This window comes from Neopsephotus bourkii, unplaced genomic scaffold, assembly GCF_033783945.1.
Source record: "Neopsephotus bourkii isolate Nb327-2 ecotype Australia unplaced genomic scaffold, CSIRO-AGI_Nbou_v1 NB_1624, whole genome shotgun sequence".
NCBI classification, from domain to species: Eukaryota; Metazoa; Chordata; class Aves; order Psittaciformes; family Psittacidae; genus Neopsephotus; species Neopsephotus bourkii.
The window spans coordinates 3,261,785-3,283,307 of record NW_026902099.1 but is presented as its reverse complement, the minus strand read 5'-3'; positions in this window follow the sequence as shown (position 1 = coordinate 3,283,307).

Sequence of the window (21,523 nt, the reverse complement as noted above, 5' to 3'; positions counted from 1 at the left end):
GATATTTTACTGCTCTTTGCAGATTTAGGATAGTTTGGGTGCTTAGAAACCTGTAAATCTTTCAAACGCAAAATGTAACATGGCGTGGTTTACGCAGCTCATTCTGAGTCTGTTTTTATTGGTATAAAGAGTAGTTTCATTATGTTAAAAGTCATTCTAATGCTTTCCAGAAGTAATATCTGCATAATGGCAGATAATAGAAACATTTTGAAGTTTCAATATGTAGAGAGCCCTTCAGTTCATCGCTGAAATTTAAGTGAAGTTCACGCAAGGGGAAAAGGACCCATAATGGTCTAAACTCATATAAATCATAAGCCTCCAGTCCTTTCTTGACTCTTCTGGATTTTCTTTGTTCAGTTGTAAACTGTTAGGGCCTGTGCCTCAAAAGACACAAAGGACAAGGTAGACGTTAATGCAATAAAAAATATGCAAATAAGTTTAATTTTCTTTGCAGCCCTTAATCTGGGAATGCTGCATCAAAAAGTTAATCACTGAATTAACCTAAAAGCAACTGTGGAAGCAAAACAGAATCTGACTTCCTTTGTGGGTAAGCACCCCTTGTGCTGGCAGACACACATGCATCTTTCTCATTTGTTTTCCCTGTGGCAATACAAATCCTTCATTCTTCTCTGCGAAGTAGCCTAGACACTGTGGAATGCATTTCCATGTCTGGTGTCCACTGTAGTAATTATACCAGTTTCTTTGGCAGTAAAAGCTATAGGCTTACACCCCTCAAGATGGAGGCTTTCTAGGATGGTGATCAACTGGTTGGCCTAGAAGGATGGTGAAAGGTTGTTCTTGAATGACAATAATAACCTTTAGGTTTTGCTAGTCCAGTGTGTCAGCCACACTCTGATGGATCACACAGAGAAGTTAGGAGACACCTAGGTACTTCCCTAGCCAGCTCTAAACTGTTTAGCCAGAAGGTAGTTGCCAAAATATACAAACTGGGATGAGTCTGGGCAGGCAGAGGAAGGACTTGGAGCTCAACTGTGGATTGATTTCAGGTGCTTTCGGAGAAGCAACCCAGGCAGCTCTCAGAGGTGTCTGAGCAATGGAGACATCAGATAAATTCTTGTAGAGTGCTTTACCACTTCTTAGTCCATGTAAGCCATAAGCAGCATGCAGAGTTTTCTGAGTAGAGCTATACATTCCCATTGCCCTTGAAAACCGTAACATTTAAGATGGCTTGCTTCAACTACCCTTGTGCTGAGCTAGATGTCAAAGCTTCTGCCACTCCATCAAACCAGGTAATATATTTCCAAAGTAACAGCTCATTTAGCATTAAAATTGGCACTTAAGGGTTGATATAAAATGTAAATGAAATGTAGGATATGAGTAAATGAGCCTACTCCTATAATTCAATTTTTGTATTGGTCTCAAGGTTGATATTTTTATCCAAATCACAAATACTCTTTCTTCTTTTAAAAGTGTAGTTTTCAATTTCATTTGTGGCATTGCTTTCAAAGCACAGAAACATCACCTTCACTACAAATTCACATGAGAGTAATATGACTATCAATCACAGTGGCTTGGAAAGAGCTAGTAAGATTTCAAAGCTAGGGATAAAGATAAAAGAAATTAAATTAAGTAACGCTAGAATGAAGCAATCAAGATTAAATGTGTTCTCAGCTGCTGAGTTAACCAGTTCTGAGTTTTTATCAAACAAAAGGTTAAAGAAAGGAACCCGTAACAGCAATTTATTTCAGTTTAATGTTTTTTTAAGCTCAAGCACAGAGCAGCTGAATTTCTACTGTCACTTAAAGCAAGAAAAAACCCTGACATTATCAGGTCTAGTTAATGGCTCTCAGGAAGCTAATTTAACACTGATGATGACCATGTCCACACAGACTGTGTGATTTAATTAGAACCCTAAGAGTTCTGAAAATCCCGTATAGTAAGCAAATTCATGGACTGATTATTTAAAAACTGTTTAAAACTCTTGAGCCTGAATTGAATTATTATTTCACTGAATTAAATTAATCTTAATTGAATTAAACTGAAAATAATAAAAATAATTCTTAAAATGTGAAGAAAGCCCAAGAAATCTTAGCTGCTAAATGCTGTCCTGGGAGAAAAAAAAGTCAGGGAATGATGAGTGAATATCCTCGATGAAAATAGTGTAAATTCAAACAATGGTTGTCATATCTAATGAGAATTTCCAATAGAAATTCGAGATCTCATGGCTCAATCCTCTTTGAATATGAGCAACATATTTTTCTGGGTAACTGTTAATTGTTTGGATTCCTTCACCCACCAGCACCTCCCACAGCACTAATGTGTTCTCACCCTCCACTGTGAAACCTGAGATGGAGGGTCAGAGAAGAGTACACTTCAGTGATGCATCTCATGCTGGATGTACCTCGGTTGAACTCTGGAGAACAGGCTTTCACCTCCATGTCTTAGGGTTGCAGCTGGGCATCATGCCTCCTCGTGGCTCTGCTCTGGATAACCTCCCCAGCAGCACACAGCCCGGGGTTGCCTGCAGACCATAGTGTCTCTGCTGCTCCTCAACCCATTTGTGTGACATCCAGTTCACAGATGACAGAGCAGTGCTGCCTGTGGCCTGGCAAAACAGAGTGCAGCAATGAGTAAGTTAAGACTGCCAGTGCAAGCCTGGTATTGAAGTCACACAAGGTGTGCAAGGCTCAAGCGCGCAGTTTCTCCTGGGGTTTTCTGTAATGTTCTCTCTCATGAAAACCGGTCTAAGCTAACTAAAATCCATTAAATTAGATTCAGAGAGCTAAACTGCAGCAAGCAATAAACTGCAGTGTGAACATTCAACCCAAAATTGTGTGCCTTAATCTGATTTCAGACATTTGTATAAAGAGCGGTCAGCTCAACAGTTGAGACAGGTTAGACAGAATGGGTTGGCGTGTATTTCTTTGCCAGCTGTGCCAGCTGTGCTATCCGTTCCCACCACTCTTCCTTTCCACCCTCTCTGTTAGCCCCCACGCTGTCCCAGAGGTGGAAGATCTCTCTGTGTTTCTTCACTTATAGCAGCACTGCTCATTTCTTATGAAGTACTGCTTGTCCAGGTGTTTCCTCACCCTGCTCATGAAATGGGCCCCATCATATGTGATAGTACCTGGCCACTTATCGCCCAAAGAGAGGCCCACATACTGTCCCATCTCAGCATCTCCAGCTGTAACATCATGAAGCAGACTGAAGAATTGATCAAATTAAAGAAATAGCTCCTTTGGAGGGTGTAAAGGAAATGGTCCATGTTTGACAACTATAGGGAAGGAAAGCAGATAAGTTGGTGCAATTTCACATTTTGTTTAAACTAGTCACAGTGCCAATTACCCTGACAGACACCTGAAGCTTTTCTCCCACCACCTCCTATCCACACCAGACAAGGGCTCCTGTGGTCATCTGGATCAGGAGTTGATCTGGTTAAAAATTAACTCTGTAAATGAATGAATAAGAAAGATTTATCTTTAACACAGGTCACTTATCTAATCAAGTTCTCTGCAAAGCCCTGCAAATGGTTGTACTGACACAATGAGGGAGTGATGGAAGAGTGAGAATGAGTAACCAGGGGCATGAAGTAGTAGGGGTTGCTTGTGCTCTATTACAGATGAAATAAATATGGCTCAAATGACAGACTTAGTAGCTTTTTCTTTTATAGTTTCACAAAGGAGCATCTCACACTGCAGAAAAATATTAGCGAATTCAAAGAAGTCAGGTTTGTCTTGTTCACAAGAATTTGCAGATGGATTTCAAAGAGAATCAAGGATTTTGTATCCTCAGCTTCTCTGGTTTACTTTCAAACTTGTCAGCATCACAATCTCAAATGCCTAAATTACTGAACTTTTCTTTGAGCACCAAAAAAATTCTTCATTTGGTGCCTAAGTTTACTAAGTATTCCTGAGGAACAAGACCCACGAGGATAGTGAGTGCCTGGCTGTTAATGTGCTTCTTCAGTTTTCAGTATATGCCAAGTGAAGAAGGGAAGAGCCAAGAATCCCAAGCACTATTTCCCCATGAAACACATTCTGCTGTAAGGATGATGCTTAGTTTGCCCTTAGGTTTCAAACATCTTGCAATTTTCTTTCTACAACTGATTTTATTGCTTTCTGGGCTTGTTTTCAATACAAATCAGCGACAGAGCCAATTTGCTTAGTAGCTGCAAAAATGGGCTTGAGAGTCAACCATTGTAACAAGCAGCTCTCGCAAAAAAGTCCTTCATGACAAGGAAAAGGGGGAGGAAAGGTGAATCCACATAAATGTTATTGCATTAAAGAGAGGAGTTAATATCAACCAAACTGTTTTATGACTGATCAGCCAAAAGTTTTGTTTAGAATAATCACTTGTCTAACATAGAGAAAGTTTGGTGCTTCCATATGTGGTAGTAGCATCTATCTGTAAAAGTACCATGAATGTGTAAAATTCCTTAAATCAACAAAAATTAAGACTGTAAGTGTGGGATTGAGAGTCACAACTAACAACCCAAAACTACACCCCTGCAAACTGAAGAATGATAATGGAAATGCTATCCAACAAATCAAGGCTAACAGTGTCTGGACCTGGAGCTTCTGGGGAGCAGTCCACTACATTCACATCCTGGAGGCACTGTGTAAGGCTCCAACCAAGTGGTGGCAGATGTGATTGTGGTGGTTCATCCCTCAACCCCAGCCCTGGGCACTTAGTCTTCTCTCACCACTTGACCTTTTCTCATAGCGTATCACCAGCTCAGTCATGCCATCACAGCTCCTTGGGGCCTGTACTGTAAATAAGATCATTGAGATGTTCCCTTTAGAAAATACTGTGGGTCAGTGTGCATCTGCAGGGTAAGGTAATTCAAATGACTTGTGCTAATATTCTTCTCCAGTACCTGAGCTAGCTCTCTCGCTGCCTGAGGCCCTGGTTTTGGAAAAGATCCCATTCAATATGCTTAAGTTCTACTGAAGCTAGGCATATGGTTAAGTACTTTCCTGATCAGGCGCATGCATATGTGCTTTCTCTGACTGATGTCTTAGATCATAACTTATTTGCAAAATATATTAATAATTCTCTGGCATGTTTTACACGTGAGAACATGAATAAATAGTTAAATAAATAAATAAAGCCAAATATTTTTCTGTTGCTGGGTAAAGAGATTTTTTTTTGGCTTATTTCCCTTTGCTATGTTCCGAATGCAGTTTAAGTGTACATTTAATCTTTATTTTGGTGGTTTAAAAACAAACAGAATGGGAGAAAGTTAAAATTATCTTAAAGATTTTTAAAGATTTTTTAACTGTTGTTCTCTATCTAGTAGTAAAATACTGTCTCTGGCAAAATGTTTGTAGGAAGCATTTGGCTGGTTTAGTATAACTGAAGGCCCTGGAGTGATGAAGTCTGAAGAAATTCAACAGACTTGACATATTCCTCTTTCTTACATTATTCAAATAATACAGACCCCATTTCCATTCTGTCGGAGACCTTAACAGAAGGCTGTCAATTGTGACAAATTTCACAAAGCGCTTCTTGATGTGTGTTTATTTCTTTTGGTGCTTGTAGCTGTCATGGACTGACTAACTCACAACAAAAGCTTTATTTGAGAAATCTAGCATCTTTACTGTTTGCAGAATGTCTATTTAGATAATCCATTAAAAAAAAAAAGTCAGTCATCCATCTTTTCTCAGTAATTGTTTTTTTGAATCATTTAACTCCATAATCATTCATGGACACTTGTAAATCAAACTGTGCTCTGTAGTTATGGTTACTCAGATCACTCAAGTGGGATCATTTCTCTCTAGTGTTTGGCTGGGCATGGGAATGTGTCTGGCAAGGACTCTTCCACGTGCATATGTGAAATATGTTCCAGTGATCTGTGGGCACGAAGTTTTGGAATTTGCTTTTCATAAATACACATTTCAACAACTAAAGTCTGTTGAAACTTCTGTAGGAAATGAATTTGGAAAAAAGTAAATATCACCCTCCAAAAAAGCTTGATAATATTCATGATCAAATATTTGTTAAAACGTTTAATGCTACTTGTCTTTCTGCTGTACAGCCTGGATTTGTATCATCCAACTTTAGACACTTGAACAAGATATGTCCACAATTGCAACAGCTGATCTGACCAATCGATATAGACAGCTTTGCCCCTTGGATCATTTAAGGTCTGAGCTGCAGTCATGGGTGGCCTCTCCCCATGAACTGAACATATCAAAAGCCTAGGGCAATTAGGCCTCAAGGTGGTTCAGACAGATTCATAAAGTGCAGTGTAGTGGCTTTAAAGAAAAGCCTGTACACCTGTGAAGACAGGTTTCTTCTGCTTTATTTGTTAGCTAACTAGTGCGTTTTTTTGATACCTAGAAAGAATGAAGTAACATGAAAAGCTAACTTTTGGAGACACTTTTATAAGGAGGAGCTGGCCTCTGGGCTGCTCGGATACTCTAGAAGAAATGTTCTTGGAGAGGAATTCAGACGCAAAATATCTTAGAAAGGTCACCAGGCCAAAGGTGACTTTGGCTTATGCTTCTTTTTCATGTGATCAGCTGATACTGTCACACATTCATTATACAACAAAAATGTGTACACTAGTTCTGAAGTTCAAAAAGAGGGAAAAGGTAAAATATCTTGACATTTTTGGGAAAAAGGAAAAAAGGAGAAGCAGACAGATTCCTGTTCAAAGTAAGAAATGTAAGGAGTAAATTTTTGAATGGCTAACAGAAGTATGTGCCTTCAATATTCACTGGAAAAGCCAAATCACAGAACACAAGTGCAAGAACACAGAATAAGCAAGTTGAATGAATACTATACATGTGTACCCTCTCTTTTTCCTCTAGGCATCCTCTTTCAACCATGGTCATTGGCAGGACATTGTGTTAGACTGGCTTTTTATGTGACCTGATGTTTTCTTCTTTAAAAAATTAAGAACAATCTGGAAAAGTTTAAGTTGAAAAAAAAATTGCAAGATTGCGCCAAGGCCAAACACTTCTTGCTGAAAGGCACTTTTTCATTTGTTTAATGCAACTTTAGATGTATTATGCTGATTAATGTAGTTGTTCTGCATTGGCTAAATGATCTTCTCCATTGGACTGTAAAGTTCATAAAGGAAAATGATTAATTAGTATCTGTATTGTTTATGCTGCTTTTTCTAAAGAAAGAATTCCAATTATAATTTAATTAATGGTATTTGATTCTAAAATGGACCAACTATGCAAATATTATTCTATTGCTGTTCTGAGCTGGGCCATTATGCCCCAAAGATGAAAAAAGTGTGAGTCAATTGTGCTTCAATTTATAGCTGTGTGATGACAGAGCAGACTTACTTGTGTAAGGAAAATGCCTTCATATTTACCCCAGTGCAACAGATAATCAGATGTGACCCACTGTAATGAATATCTCTGGGAAACTTTGACATGTTATCTTTGAAAAGTTGATATTCACTCACTGCTAGGAATGAACGATTTAAATCACAAACTCGGGGCATTAGTTTTCTTGGGCTGTTGCACTTTCAGGACATAAATCTGGCTTTGAAAGAACTGCCAACTATCTCAATTTCCATTAATTCAGAGGAGCTTCAATCTAGAAATCCATGCAAAGTGCTGCAGATAAGCCAGTAAGTACAGAAAAAGTGCATTCATGCAACACCCATAAAAAGAAAACTCCACTTCTCATGCGAAATAGCAAAACATCCCAAATCAAAGCAACCCCCACCCCACAGGAAAAGTTGTGAGGTCAGCAACTCAACGCTTTGTTTTCCTTGAACTGTATGGCCACATATCAATACTGGCTGGGGGTGGGGCATGTTAACTATGAAGGAATTTGGGATGTTTTCATTATTGCTGGGCAAATAACTCTTGAAAAGTAAGCATCTCTTTTATGCATAGATCAAGTGAACTTGGCAGCAGCAATGTCATTGATGCTAACAGTGTGTGACAGGAAACAAACCCATGTGACTACTGTGTTTTGTAAGTCGAGCTCTTGTGTAAGATTCCGGTACATTCTTTTCCAGCTATTCTTTCAGAAATTTGAACTTGTAATTAAAAGACAACATTGAAGCATGTCCAGCACTGACAGTCTTAATGCTGTTTCTTCTCCACATTAACATGCAAACCAGTTTCAGGCAGCATGCAAGGAGATACTGTATAATTAGCTTCATTGTCCATTATGAACAAATATGTGTTTTGGTGAGGGAGAGAATGTACTAGTGTTTTCTAATCAAACAATCAGGAGTCAGGATTTTCAGCTTTTAGGAGTCATGTCAATTTCTCATAGACATCCTAATGATCATTTTACTCTATCAGTTGGAATGAAATAGATGTATCAAATTCAGGTTGCTTGTAAAGATGTATAAGCTATTTAAAAAAATAATTCAGTTAAAAATCACTTAAATGCAGCATTTATTAAAGTTAACATTTATTAAAATGATAGCAAATATAAAAATGCAAACAAATAACCAGATGATGATCTCTGGAAAGGTGAGCTGTAATATGTATCATATAATATGCATCATCATTTAACACTCTAGAATCCATTTCAGTAATCAACACAAAGCTTAGTAATGTATGTGTATCTAAGATCTTCAATAATATTTAATACTGAGTTTTAGCAGGACAAAGCTAGGGACTGATATGACATGATATGCATAATATAACAGCCGGTGACTTCAGTGTTGGGTTTGAATTCTGAAATGAATTTTGGGTGATAAATTAAAAACACATTAGGTGTCATGAAGCAGTGAACAGAAAACTAAAAGTCTTGGCTTTTTTAGGAATCTTAATTTTTCTGTTCCCTGAGTTTTGGAGTTGTATTATACACATTACACAAACAATGAAAATGCTACTTGGCAAAAAAAAAAAAAAGAAATTATCATTTTAATTTCTGAATTAAGCATCATATAACAGCAACATAAGACTGTAGTACGATTCTGATTTCCAGGCTCACAATATCCATACTCTTTATTTCAATGGGACTAGTAATGAAAGTAGTGTGGAAATAGAATCTGTTCCTTCTCAGATTCTTAAATAACATTGCAAAATCAAATTTTTATAGTACATTTCAAAAGAAGCAACATGTAAAAATGTATCCAATATTTGTACAGTTAATTCCTCAAGCAATAATCACTAACTTAGATATTATGTTTTCACCTCCAAAGACTACTACCAAACGTGAAAATCAGTCCGCACATGTACAAATAAATGCATCAAGAATATAGCAAATCAAAACTATCACCATAACCATTGGAGGTTTCTGGATTATCCATGGCTCCTTCAAAAGATGGTTTTCCTTATGACAGCTTGACAGGTGCCTTAACAAAAAAGAGTAGAAGCAATCTAGAAGGGAATATCTGACAGGAAGCCCATGGGCAGGTGCATAATGATCTATGTGATTTATATGACTGCATCACTATCATCAGCCAAATACCTTTTGTTAGATGTTCCTTCAAGAACACAAAATTCATACTGATTAGATAGCTCTCCACAACCCGACCTTACCGAAATGGCTGTGTTTCCTGCAGAAAGGAAACCTGTTACCTGGTTTAGTTCAACCGCCTCTGGTGTAAGATGATAAATCCATTCTCTGTTGCAGGGGAATTCTCCAACACAGATGGCTTATCCAAAGGGTTTTCAGGTAAATGTTAGTATTACAAACAACATAAAACAGAAGTTTGCTCAGATGTATCCTGGGTTGCATCAAAAGGAGCGTGGCCAGCAGGTTGAAGGAGGTGATCCTGCCCCTCTACTCTGCTCTCGTGAGACCTCACCTGGAGTATTTTGTGCAGTTATGGTGTCCCCAACACAAAAAGGACAAGTTGGAACAAGTTGGAACAAGTTGTCCACAGTTGGACAAGTTGGAACAAGTTGGACAAGTTTGGAACAAGTCCAGAGGAGGGCCACGAGGATGATCAGGGGACTGAAGCACCTCTTGTATGAAGACAGGCTGAGAAAGTTGGGGCTGTTCAGCCTGGAGAAGAGAAGGCTGCGTGGAGACCTCATAGCAGCACTCCAGTGTCTGAAGGGGGCTATAGGGATGCTGTGGTGGGCCTTTTCATTAAGGACTGTAGTGAAAGGACAAAGGGTAATAGGTTAAAGCTTAAACAGGGGAAGTTTAGATTTGATATAAGGAGGAAATTCTTTCCTGTAAGGATGGTGAGGCACTGGAATGGGTTGCCCAGGGAGATTGTGAATGCTCCATCCCTGGCGGTGTTCAAGTCCAGGTTGCACAGAGCCTTGGGTGACATGGTTTAGTGTGAGGTGTCCCTGCCCGTGGCAGGGGGGTTGGAACTAGATGATCTTAAGGTCCTTTCCAGCCCTAACTATTCTATGATTCTATGATTCTGTGTACTCACACCTGCATTTCTTCATTATTTTAATAAAGAAAGAGATGAAAAGGGCATCTGTGAAAGTCCTTTCTGTTATGCCAGTGCTTTAGCTGATTCTGAGATTATCTATAAAATATGGAGTCTGCATTATAATGCAATTAATTCATCAGTGTACAGATGTGTGACAGTATTTTAAAATTAAGACTTTTTTTTTCAGTAATTCCTACTGGTATGGCTTCAGCTGGCTTGATTTTACGAAAATGAGGGCTTGATACTTCTATGAATCTCACTCACCACCACAGGCTGAAATTGAGGAGGAAGAAATATCATTATACACCAGGAATTTAGACCTACATAAAAAGTAGTCCTGAATTCCTTCCCTTCATAAAACTTTTCAGTCTTTTTCTTAGTACTGAGTACTTTCCCCTCTATATCTAGTCATTCACTGAAAATATTATGCATGCTTGCTAAAAACAGGCCATTCTTTTCTCCCAAAGAAGAGAGCCACAATTACGATGCAGTGCTGAACTTAAGGTGTTCAGCAAGTACTGAAATATTTCAAATTTTTATAATTTTCCCATCAAAACTTATATAATGGCTATTGCTTCTCCAAAACTGCAAATAACCTTCACAGCTGTTAAAAACAAAGCCAATCTCACATACTTGATCATCAGGTAAAATAAGTCACTAAAATTTGCATTCTATGGGTACATGTGTTTGAGGAAGTTTTGACCACCTATTACTGACTGGTTGCAAAAGACTGTCATGAAGCAGTTTTTAACAATAATTCTGTTATCTGAAAACCTGAGCAGCTTGGTAACTGCTGTTAAATGCTCCTTCAAATGCCTAATGCATGAAGCAGACCATGCCCTACCCTCTGGGATCTTGACTAGCAGGGTGGAACATCTGATGTTCATTACTGATGGGATAGCCCCAGAGAATTTAGAGGATCCACTGAGTCCTTTGGTTTTAAGCCTGTGCTCTCTCTGTGCTTAATAAAAGCAGTACATTCTATAATAATCACACATTTAAGTTACGAGCAACTCAGTACTGGTCTGATCAATGTTTAACTGAAATGCATATTTACAGCATCTCTTGAGAACCATTCCAAAATCAATTACAATTTTAAAATGGCAGCATTTTTTCCCATGTCAATTTTAGAGGACCTACTTTATAGGGCATAGCTACAGAATCCAGTTATTGATATATATAAGCAGTGACTGTCTGATTGCCCAAAGGGCATTTTACATTAGACTTCACAGAGATTCAGGTGTCTCTGAAAAGACAGTGCTCTAAAATACATGTTTTTCTTCTCATAAAATCAATATTAGGATGTTTTTAGCATAATTGTGAGTTATTCTGAGAAGTAACAGACACAATCAACATTTTTTTGCCAGTGGAGCTGATGAATGCATAAAAACATAACTTCTCCTATTTAGGTGCCAGGGCTTTGCACACACTGATGATCCTGAGATGTTTATGTTCAGGATCCGGCACAGAGTAGCAGGGTGACTCTTGAACCTTAAAGTGAATGAAAGAAATTTTGGTTGTATTTCTGAAGATTTCTTTTTGGAGTTACCAGTTTAATTTACCTATGGAACACATATAACTTGATAGCTGTTAAAACTGAAGATCACAAAGTCTGCAAAAGTTTATCTTCACAGCATCAGTGAGAGGCAAAAAAGAACTATTTTCCCCATATTGTGGAGGAGAAACTGAGGCATACGCACATGCCTACACTGCACCTCCCAAACCACCAGGCAAGCACAAGTGAGGACCTCTGCCAGAAGTCGTCTCACCAGGGCCTTATTCCCTGCCTGTCGCAGCCACACTTGTGCTGTGCAGCCACACAGTCAGCTCTGTCCAGGAGTTAATTCAGGTTAAAATTAACTACTTCCTGGCAAGTTGGTTTTACCCTGATGACTTTCCTGCTCCAGTTTGCTATAGAATTGCAGAAACTCTAGAGTAACCAAAAGGGAAGAGAGGGCTTATGGGCAGGAGCAGACAGCTGAGCTGGGGAATGCAGGATGCACCAGAGGAGCTTTATGGTGTTTGTGGAACTACAGCAGAGGCTTATCTTTGAAAGCAATTCTGCATTTAACTTCCCCTGAAATCAATCCTTTGAACCTATCTGACTTTTCAAAGGTCATGTAAAAGGTTTCTAATAGTGCATATAGTTCACATAATTATGCTATCTAGAATAGGTAAAAGAAGCCATTTCAATCCTGAGGGCCAAGAAAGCCTTTCATATACCTTTGGCAACCTACATCATTGTTCAATAATAACATGAAAAAAAGAGAAGTGTGGCTGCAGGCCATGTAAAATCAAGGAATAACCCATTTGGGAATTTTTCTCGTAGTCCTTGTTAATGCGATATGGTATTTTCATTAAAAAGTGTTAGGCATTAAGGAAAAGAAAAAGGCCCAGAGAACTTTTCTTGCTATTGCTGAATTAATCCATTGAATTACATACCCAAGGCAGACCTTCATTTTGAATCTCTGCAGGCATAACTAAGTATTTTAGGAGTAGAGAAATCTGGCTTTAACCAACATAAATATGCTTAAAAAAGAAACAAACAAACCCAAACAACAACCAAACAAACCAAAGAAAACCCAAACAGATTCCATTAAGCATGTAAGCAGTTGCTTTGTCTATGTAGCTTAAGAACAGTACTGGCAAAGGATCTTGTGTTCTTGTATAAGCTGTTTCTGCACAGGAGGGTTGCACAGCTCTAGCAGTGTGGCTGTCCCTTTTTAACAGACAAGCTTTAAAGATACAAGACACTGGCAGGAGGGCCAATGCAAAAGTTACTACGGGGCTTGTGCCTGTGAAAAGTAGTCCTAACTGCTCCATGGCACACTTTGTAAACAGCAAAAGTTAAAACTGCCCCAAGCTGACCAATGTTATACCTTCCTAATGCCTATTCACAGTGTGATTTTCCTGAAGAAAGATGCAGAATTCAATTCAGCTTTTTCAGCTGAATTCTTTCTCATGGGTAGCTTCAGCTGTCCTGCTTTCTCCGTAGTGCATCACACACTGCTGGTGTTGAAGGTCCTGCATTGCAGAAGTAGGATGGCAGAACATTTTACTAAGAAATGTAGAATAGCCATCTTCTTTAAATGCTGCACGTCAAGCCAGTGATAAGACATGCACTTTAAGTGCATTTATTCCTGATTCATTGCAATTAGGTCCTTCAGTTCACCAACTTCATAGTAACATTTTCTATTTTTCTAAGAAAAGAAAGAGAAGTGAAATGAAGAACATCATGAATTAAGGATTTATGTGTCACATGCAGATGAGATGATACCAGTTTCATCCACTCAGGGACAATGTATCTGTCTTGAGCCTGAATAAGCGAGTCTGCAATGACTGAACCAGATCTGAGATACTTCTCAAAATACTAGTAGAAATTGCCCTGATCCTCACAAGTTCATTGCATTCGGTCCAGTCAGGTTAATTAGCAACCAACATTCTTGTTCTGTGAGCATATGTTTTCTATCATTCCTTCTTTCTACTTGCTGTTAGGAAAATATTAGGAGCCCTAAAAATGAGGATTTTTATTAATTGTTTTAATTGTTTTTCTGAATAAAGGGAGTTTAAAGCTTAAAATACAATGTGACAAATCTCCTTTAAGGACTTGGCAGTTATGTTTCTTATCCATCCAGCATCCCTAACATCAAATGCATCACACTTGCTCAGCGAAGCCTAGCTTGCTATGCAAACATAGATGAAGAGGAAGTAGGCAAATTTTTTACTATCATGTGTTACTTGTACATGGAAAAGAGCCATGACAGAAGGTCTGCTCTGAGCTTTAAAAAATACAGAGCCACATCTTGTCTCCATTAGCGTCAACAGTAGTTTCCAGAGGTACATGGTTGGGCCCAAAGGCTCTGACAATACGCGATGTCTCTGTATGATTATATTGTTTGTATGAATAGAACTATTACCTCTAACAAAAGTTTCCCTGGAAGCATATTTCCACCTCTATGTCCCAAATCCCTCATCTGTACTTATTTTGTATCACTTAAAATATGTGAACACTGTTTTAATTACTACTGTTTCTGGACAAAAGTACTAGGTCATAAGCAATAAATTTGTGCTTGCAATTATATTTGTCAAATCATTTACTAGGTAAAGCTACATTTTTTTTCCAGATATAACTTGTTTTATTATATCTCTTTTAAAGAAGCTGTAAATCAATTCTTTTTTGTCTGCATGCGAAGAATAAGTTTCAGATAGGTTAAATACCATTGTTTTATTCATACCTCTGGAATGATTAGTTGGAGTACAAACATCAACAAGAGAAAAAAATCAAGCCCAAAATTTCTTTTCATCTTCTTTTTCATTTTCTTTTTTTTTTTCTAAATTGTATTCCCTAATTAGAGATATTTGCCACATTGTCAACTGTAGCCTTTAAAACAAAAAGCTTTTAAAATACTGAGGCCAGATACAGAGTTTGTTGGGTGGTTTTTTTTTAGGTATAGATTCTAAAAAATTGCAAGAGTAGTTTACAGTGTACAATAATCATTCCGCAGAAGCACACTGTATTCTTTGTTCTCAGCAAATGCCAGATATTTCATTGCATATTCCCTGACATCCTCAGTGCTGCTGCCTGCACCTACTGCAAGGCAGTCTACTGCTTGTACCTCCATACAGAACCAAAAAAGGATTTTGTGGGGTCAGTGAGACTGTGCCCATGGTAGGTGTTGCAATGAGGGCAGAAGTTAGAGGAGGTGTGCAACAGCAGAGGCTGACAGCAACCAGTGACTCTTTCCACAGTAAGTAATCTTACAATTTTGACAAGGGACTCCCTAGACTTACATATATTCAGCCATTCAAGTTTCTAGATATTCAAAATATATACAAATGTTATTTGTATTGCAATATGAAGGTGATTTATACATGAGTCTGGTGCTCCTACATTGTGTTGTTCTTGCTGTGCTTACTCATTTAGCATTCCCAACAGATGAGATACACCAGGTTTGTCACTGCTGGGAATGCCACTGTTGTATCTACCTGGCTGCATCTATACGAACAAGGAACTATGTGCCTTTTTGTAGCTATGTGTTGCAAACCAGCTTCAGACTGTAATGGAGATTAATCCTATGTACATATAAACTGTTGAGTATTTAAATGTGACTTAACACTGGTTTGTTTTTTGGTTTTTTTTTGCAAATATGCATGTCCATCATTATGACTGGTATATGTATAAAGTAATGAAAATACTGTAAAATGAAACAAATGAGCAAATTCCATGTAGTTCACTGCATTAAAAAACAGAAATACAGAAGTTTGTATTCAGGAAAAGAATAAAAAAGTCAACCAATGTCAATCAGTTTTCACTCACTGATTTCAGATTGTGCTTCCTACTACCCATGGAGCTGCAAAACAGATTCAGTCTTTAGATGAGATCTGAGTGGAGTCATGAAATACCTGGGATGAGGAAGTCCCCTATTCACTGGGAAAGTTGAAGCATTAAACTGAAGTCATGTCATAAAAACAAAAGAATATTTCAATTAAATGGTTAATAGATTGTACTAATTCTTGTGTTTTTTAGGCATATACAGTAACATGACAGTATCCATAAAAGTATGCTATTACACATTTGTGGATTGCATAAACATCCTAGCTCTGCTTTATGATGTTTCATTTTTATACTTAAAATATTTGACTCTACTGCAACTACAGATTTGCTGAGCTGTGTAAGATCCAGCTGTGGAAATATACACGGAGAGGTAAGTACCCTCTGGGTGGAATGATACTCTTCTCATCAGCCTTGGAGGGGATGTGATCAACTAGCTTTGAAGAGGTGCTTGACTTCTAGAAGGCGAAAGTTAAGTGAGGTAAACTCATGTGTTTGCTTATAAGAGAGAGGGAAGCAGATCTAAAAAGGTGGGGAAAATGTACAAAGTTGGGTTCCTGCATAAGAATTTATACATATTCTATATACAATTTCAAGAAAGTAAATGAGGTGGTGATGCAGCAGCATACGCAACGTACAAAAACACGTGTATTTATGTACATTGATGCTGAACACAACATCTCAGTGCTTCTTTCTTGATAGATTTCTCAGCCCTGAATTGCTGTATAACTACTCTGTCAGCACAATAGCTTTTCTGTAGGTGTCAATGACAAACATGCTGGCCCCATCTACACTGCAGAAGAACCACACCTCAGTGCACAGGTGTGAAATAGATATAATACCATGCTGTTTTACAGCATGGCAATTCATTTTGTGAATTTGTTGATGTGATGTGCCTATTAGAGAGAGCAAGGAACACAACTAAAAAAGGTGATGATATCTGGTAGTATTTCAGCTGTGGTAAATCAGCATATTGCCTTTGAGTCAACAGAGCTGTACCAGTTAATGCCAGCTGAGGGTCTGACTAACAGGACTCCTGGGAAGGAAAGGAAGCACATGGTCACTCTGTCATTATTATCTGTGGTTCAATATCAACTAAATATCTGCACAAATAGAGACATTTTCAAGGAAAAAACCACCACACCTCATTTTTTAAAAATGTATGTGTATGTGTTAAATCTTTGTGTTTTCATCTGTTTTGGAGCTGAAGTAAGAATGAGTAATAAAAAGAAATAAAAATAAATAAACAAGAAATAAAAAAAAGGAAAACAATATACAAATGGAAAGCAGAAAGCCTGAGTTGGCTGTGCTGACAACTGTGTTCAGACAGCTCTTGACAATCTCAAATGAGAGATATAATTTTAAAAAGCTGGTTTTTATTATTTTTTAATGATGTCACTATTCCTACCTATTCTGTGTATTGATATAAAATAAGCAGTTGGGGAAAACTTAAAAGTGGATTTAAAATAAAATATAAGACCAGTGGAAGAGGGAATTGTCCTTTGAAAGGGAAGAAGAGGACTTAGGAGAAGATGTGGGAATGTAAAAAAAAAAGCTGAAGACAAATGTTACTGCAGTACAAAGGTGAGGTAGGAAGCTTGGCGAGCAGCTGGGCGAGAACAGAGCCAGAAACTATGCCAGTGAGTGGAAAGGGTTAGTTTACTGTTGCTGATGCTGAGAAAAGGACAAAATCAAAAATCTTACACTAAACCATGTAAGAAGGCAGATTCAGGAGTTTTTAGGCCATAGATATTCTGCTGGATAATATTTCATCAAATAAGTTTGATTAAAGCAAATATTCCCTTGGGACAAATCATTTCAGATTCTACTTTCCATGTAAAATATTTTTGCTCAGAAAATTACTGGTTTCTGAAACCAACCCTCAAAATTCATGCGTCCAAAATCTGAGAAGGAATTGTCATCCAGAGAAGAGAAAGCTGGGTGAGGAACCACAGGCCTCCCTCTGCCCAGGCTATTCTTGGCTCATTCACTTCCCTGAGCACTGAATTCATTCACAGATTGGGAACATCTCCTGCTGCTACTTTCTAACACATTTGGTAAAGTGCTGAATCCCAAATTAGTACTGTGGTGTTGCTAGGTTTTGATAAATGTGCCTATAAATTTGCTGCAGAAGTCCCTGTTTTACTCAGAAAAGTTGCTGCTGTCAATGGCAGAAGAACAGCTTGAAGTGAAATATTTTTAATGCATATAAGAAAATACTTTGTTAAGGTATAATTTTCTTCACACACAACTACAACAACCCGGCTCTATTTACAGAACTATGGCATTAGCTCTTACACACCAATAATATGTAGGCTTTTAGTTAACCTAACAAATATTTTGCTGTGCATCTGATGCATTAACATGTTGTATTAGTGAGCACCTGTCCATAAGGAATTTGTCAGGCTGCCATCAAAGGCTGAGACAGGCAGTCCCTGCTCAGGGTAAAAACACCTGGGGATCACAACAATCACTCTGAAGGGAATTAAAGCCATAGATTAATCGACCGTAAGAATAATTTTCCTTGTTCATGAATCTGGATTTCCCTTGGCTGACAGAATTGTAGATGAAAATGAAAAACATCCTTGACCTTCTCTGTCAAAGAAAATACTTCTCCCTTTGTCTGATGTGCAGAGAAAAGGATTTTTTTTTTTCAGTGATTTACAAAGTCTGAGAATTGCAAAGAAGAGGTGTCAATAAAACAGTATCCAGGTTCTCATTTATTCTGCTGTGTCCTGACCCATAAAGAGACATTAGAGAACGTTTCAAAAGTTGTCAGCTTGTATCCTTGCAGTCTACCACACTTCCTGACTTCAAAGTCTGTGATGCAGCTCTATCGGTTAGCCCTGTACGCAGGATAAATACTTGAAATAAGACCACATGGATCTTAGGAAAACAGAACTGTCTGGAGAGAGGTGATAGGTGCTCAGATCTTTGCTCTCTCTGAAACCCTCTGTGCAGTATTTGGCAAGACAACTTGTCTGGTTTCCATTTTTCCATCTGAAAAATACCCTTTCACAGGAAAGTCAGGTGGTTTCATTAAATAGCCTCTAATTAGGAGAACTCTTAAACAAGTGTTTCAGTTAAGCCCTTTTCAGAACAATTTAAACATGTGCTTAAACGGTATCCTGAATTAAAGCTTACTGCTTACAAAACGCTTTGTATCTAAAGACAAAAGGTGGTATATATGAGCATTATACAGGTAAATTAGGGCTTACTTATACACTACTCAGCATAAGAATAAACTGATCACTTGACAGGGTGGTTAGCTTGTTTACCTTTTTACTGATTGTGTTTGCTGGCTCTTTCTACCTGCATTATTTCTGGATGAATTATATTAATGGACAGAGAGCTTGATTAAGACACAGGCACAACAGGGCTAAACTGGGAAGGAACTCTCTGACCTGTGAAATATTTTGAGATTACAGAAATGTTCCATTTCTATGTCATTATGAAACCAAAACATTTCAAAGTACTTCAGGGAGGAAGTATATGTGGTAAAGGCATTTATCCAGAGTGCAAGAGAGAAAAATTTAAGTCTGTTTTCTCACTCTCCTGCTGACCGAACAGGTACCAACAAGCACAGTTCTGGAGTGGGTCTTCCCAGTCTGATCAAAAACTCTGCCCTCAGCTTCCCCTTCTCCACTTTTTATCCAAAATTGTATTTTTCCGTGATGTGATTGGATTTTAGGAAATTTGCATATTCTGACTAAATCCTGTTTCTTTGGCAGATCTGTTCTCATGGACAACCAGGCATCGACACCACTTTCAAAAGTGGTTAAGTTCACAGGAGGGTTCAGTCACTGCAGCAGAATTTATGACAACCACATGATCAGAATAGTTCGGGGTTGTTTCTTTCCCAAACGTCTTTAGGTATAGGTCTTCATCTAACTGAATGTTGCTTTCTTGGTAAAGCCTGACCTAGAAGCAACAACTATTCAATAATAAATGGCTCTGAATACAGAGTTCTTTACCTTATGAAGCAGTAGACCAGCTCACAGTTTCAGTAAGTTTATTCCTTTTATGTCCAATCTTAAGTAGTATTTACTTCCCCAATAAGTTCCATTAACCCTTAGCAAATAAATACTGAAATATATCTATAACTTTTATTTTGGAGGAATGGTTTATAGGCAAGGTATAGATTTGTGAGTTTGGAGTCAGGGTTAGCCTCAATAAACACAGAACTCTGCTACATCATAAGGAATGTATACCTTTCTCTGATGAGATGGGTGAACATAAATTACATAGCTTAAGTAATAAGATTTGGTCCTTTGAGACCTAAGGATTCTTTTATTTATTTATTTATTTATTTCCTTCTTGTTTCTCATATAAATAGATGAATACTTCTTAATCTGTGGGGGTATTATGAGCATAAATTTGTTAATGGGGATGAAATGATATGTGCCAGAGACGTGACTCTGAACAGTTTTCGTCTGCACATATATCCGCATCCTCTTACTCACTTTTCTCTCCCACTTTAATCCATCCTATGCTTGAAGCTGCCTTTGTGACTATAAGATTAAACATTTCTGTCAAAAGGAGAGACAATCATAAATCCAAATGCTGAGGCCTTTCTCCTTGTTTCTGGGACCCCATTTCTGGCTCATTAAGAAGTACAGAAGGGGGGGGTGAAAAAAAGGTAATATTTCTGTTTTGTGAAAATGGAGGCAGGTACTCCCTTTCAGAGGGATCAGTATCATCAGCAAAGCCAGGTGAGATCTGCCACTGTCAGAGAATAAAACCTTGGTGGGCAAGTATTCCACCAGAATGGATTGATCTGATGCAGGGAGACTCTGCAGTGTTTACTGGACATTTACATGTAATTTCTTTTCTTCCAGTTTCAGTTAATGGACAAATATAATAATGGAAGTGCTTTGAAGCATAGAAATAGAGACTACACACCCAGAAACAGCTCCAACTAGTGCAGAACACAACAGCCCATCTGCTCAGCAACAGATGTCACTGTGAAAGCATCACCTTTTATCTCTGCTCCCTGCACCGAAACCTACTGAATAAAGAACTATTTTGGAGTCTTCTCACCCATGAACTAGATCCAAGTTCACTGCATGGTCACCACCATTAGAACTCATGAGCTCCAAGGAATAAAAGAAGTTCCTACCACGTAGGCAGTGTGATTTTCAGGAGATCTTAATTATAAATTCTCTTGATGGTACATGTGTGGAGGGAGAAAATCAGCTTTGTTGCACTACAGGCATAATTGTGTCTGGGAATATCAGCTTTGGCAGGCAGTGCAAACCATCCAAAATCCTGATGCCCTTCACAGCAAAGTGGACTAATGGATAATTACTGCCATCTTCTGCCTTGTCAAAAGATGGGGTACAGCTCTTCACTTGATGAAGACTGAAGTACATGGCTAGTTTGGTGCAGAAGTTTGGCCACACCTTCCTTGGGAAAGAGAATAACAACCACAGCAAGAACAAAAATTGCTTTCTACAGGCCATTTTAATGACAGTGAGATCCTTGTACACAGAAAAGTCATTTTAAGTGACCTACAAATGATAAAACCATTTTTTGTAAAAATCTGAAAAAATACATACATAGCTGTGTGTGTGTGAATGTGTGTATTTAAAAGAAGAACAGACTGGAAGATCACTGTTGTGATTTTTACTTTTAGTTACCAAAACCCCTTTATATATACTGCAACACAAACCACCTTATTGAAGAGTTCGCTTTGATGCATTTTTCCTTTTTGAGTTATTAGTAACTCATATTATGAGATATATGCAGGGAATTGAATTATTCATTTCTGCAAGGAAAAGTGAAAACCCAAAGACTAGGGAAGGAAAATACTAATCAAATATATTGCTTTGATCCTAGTGCAGCATAGTGCTAAAGAGATTTTTTCTTTACTGAAGTCCTTGTAGGATCACAAAGACAAAGAT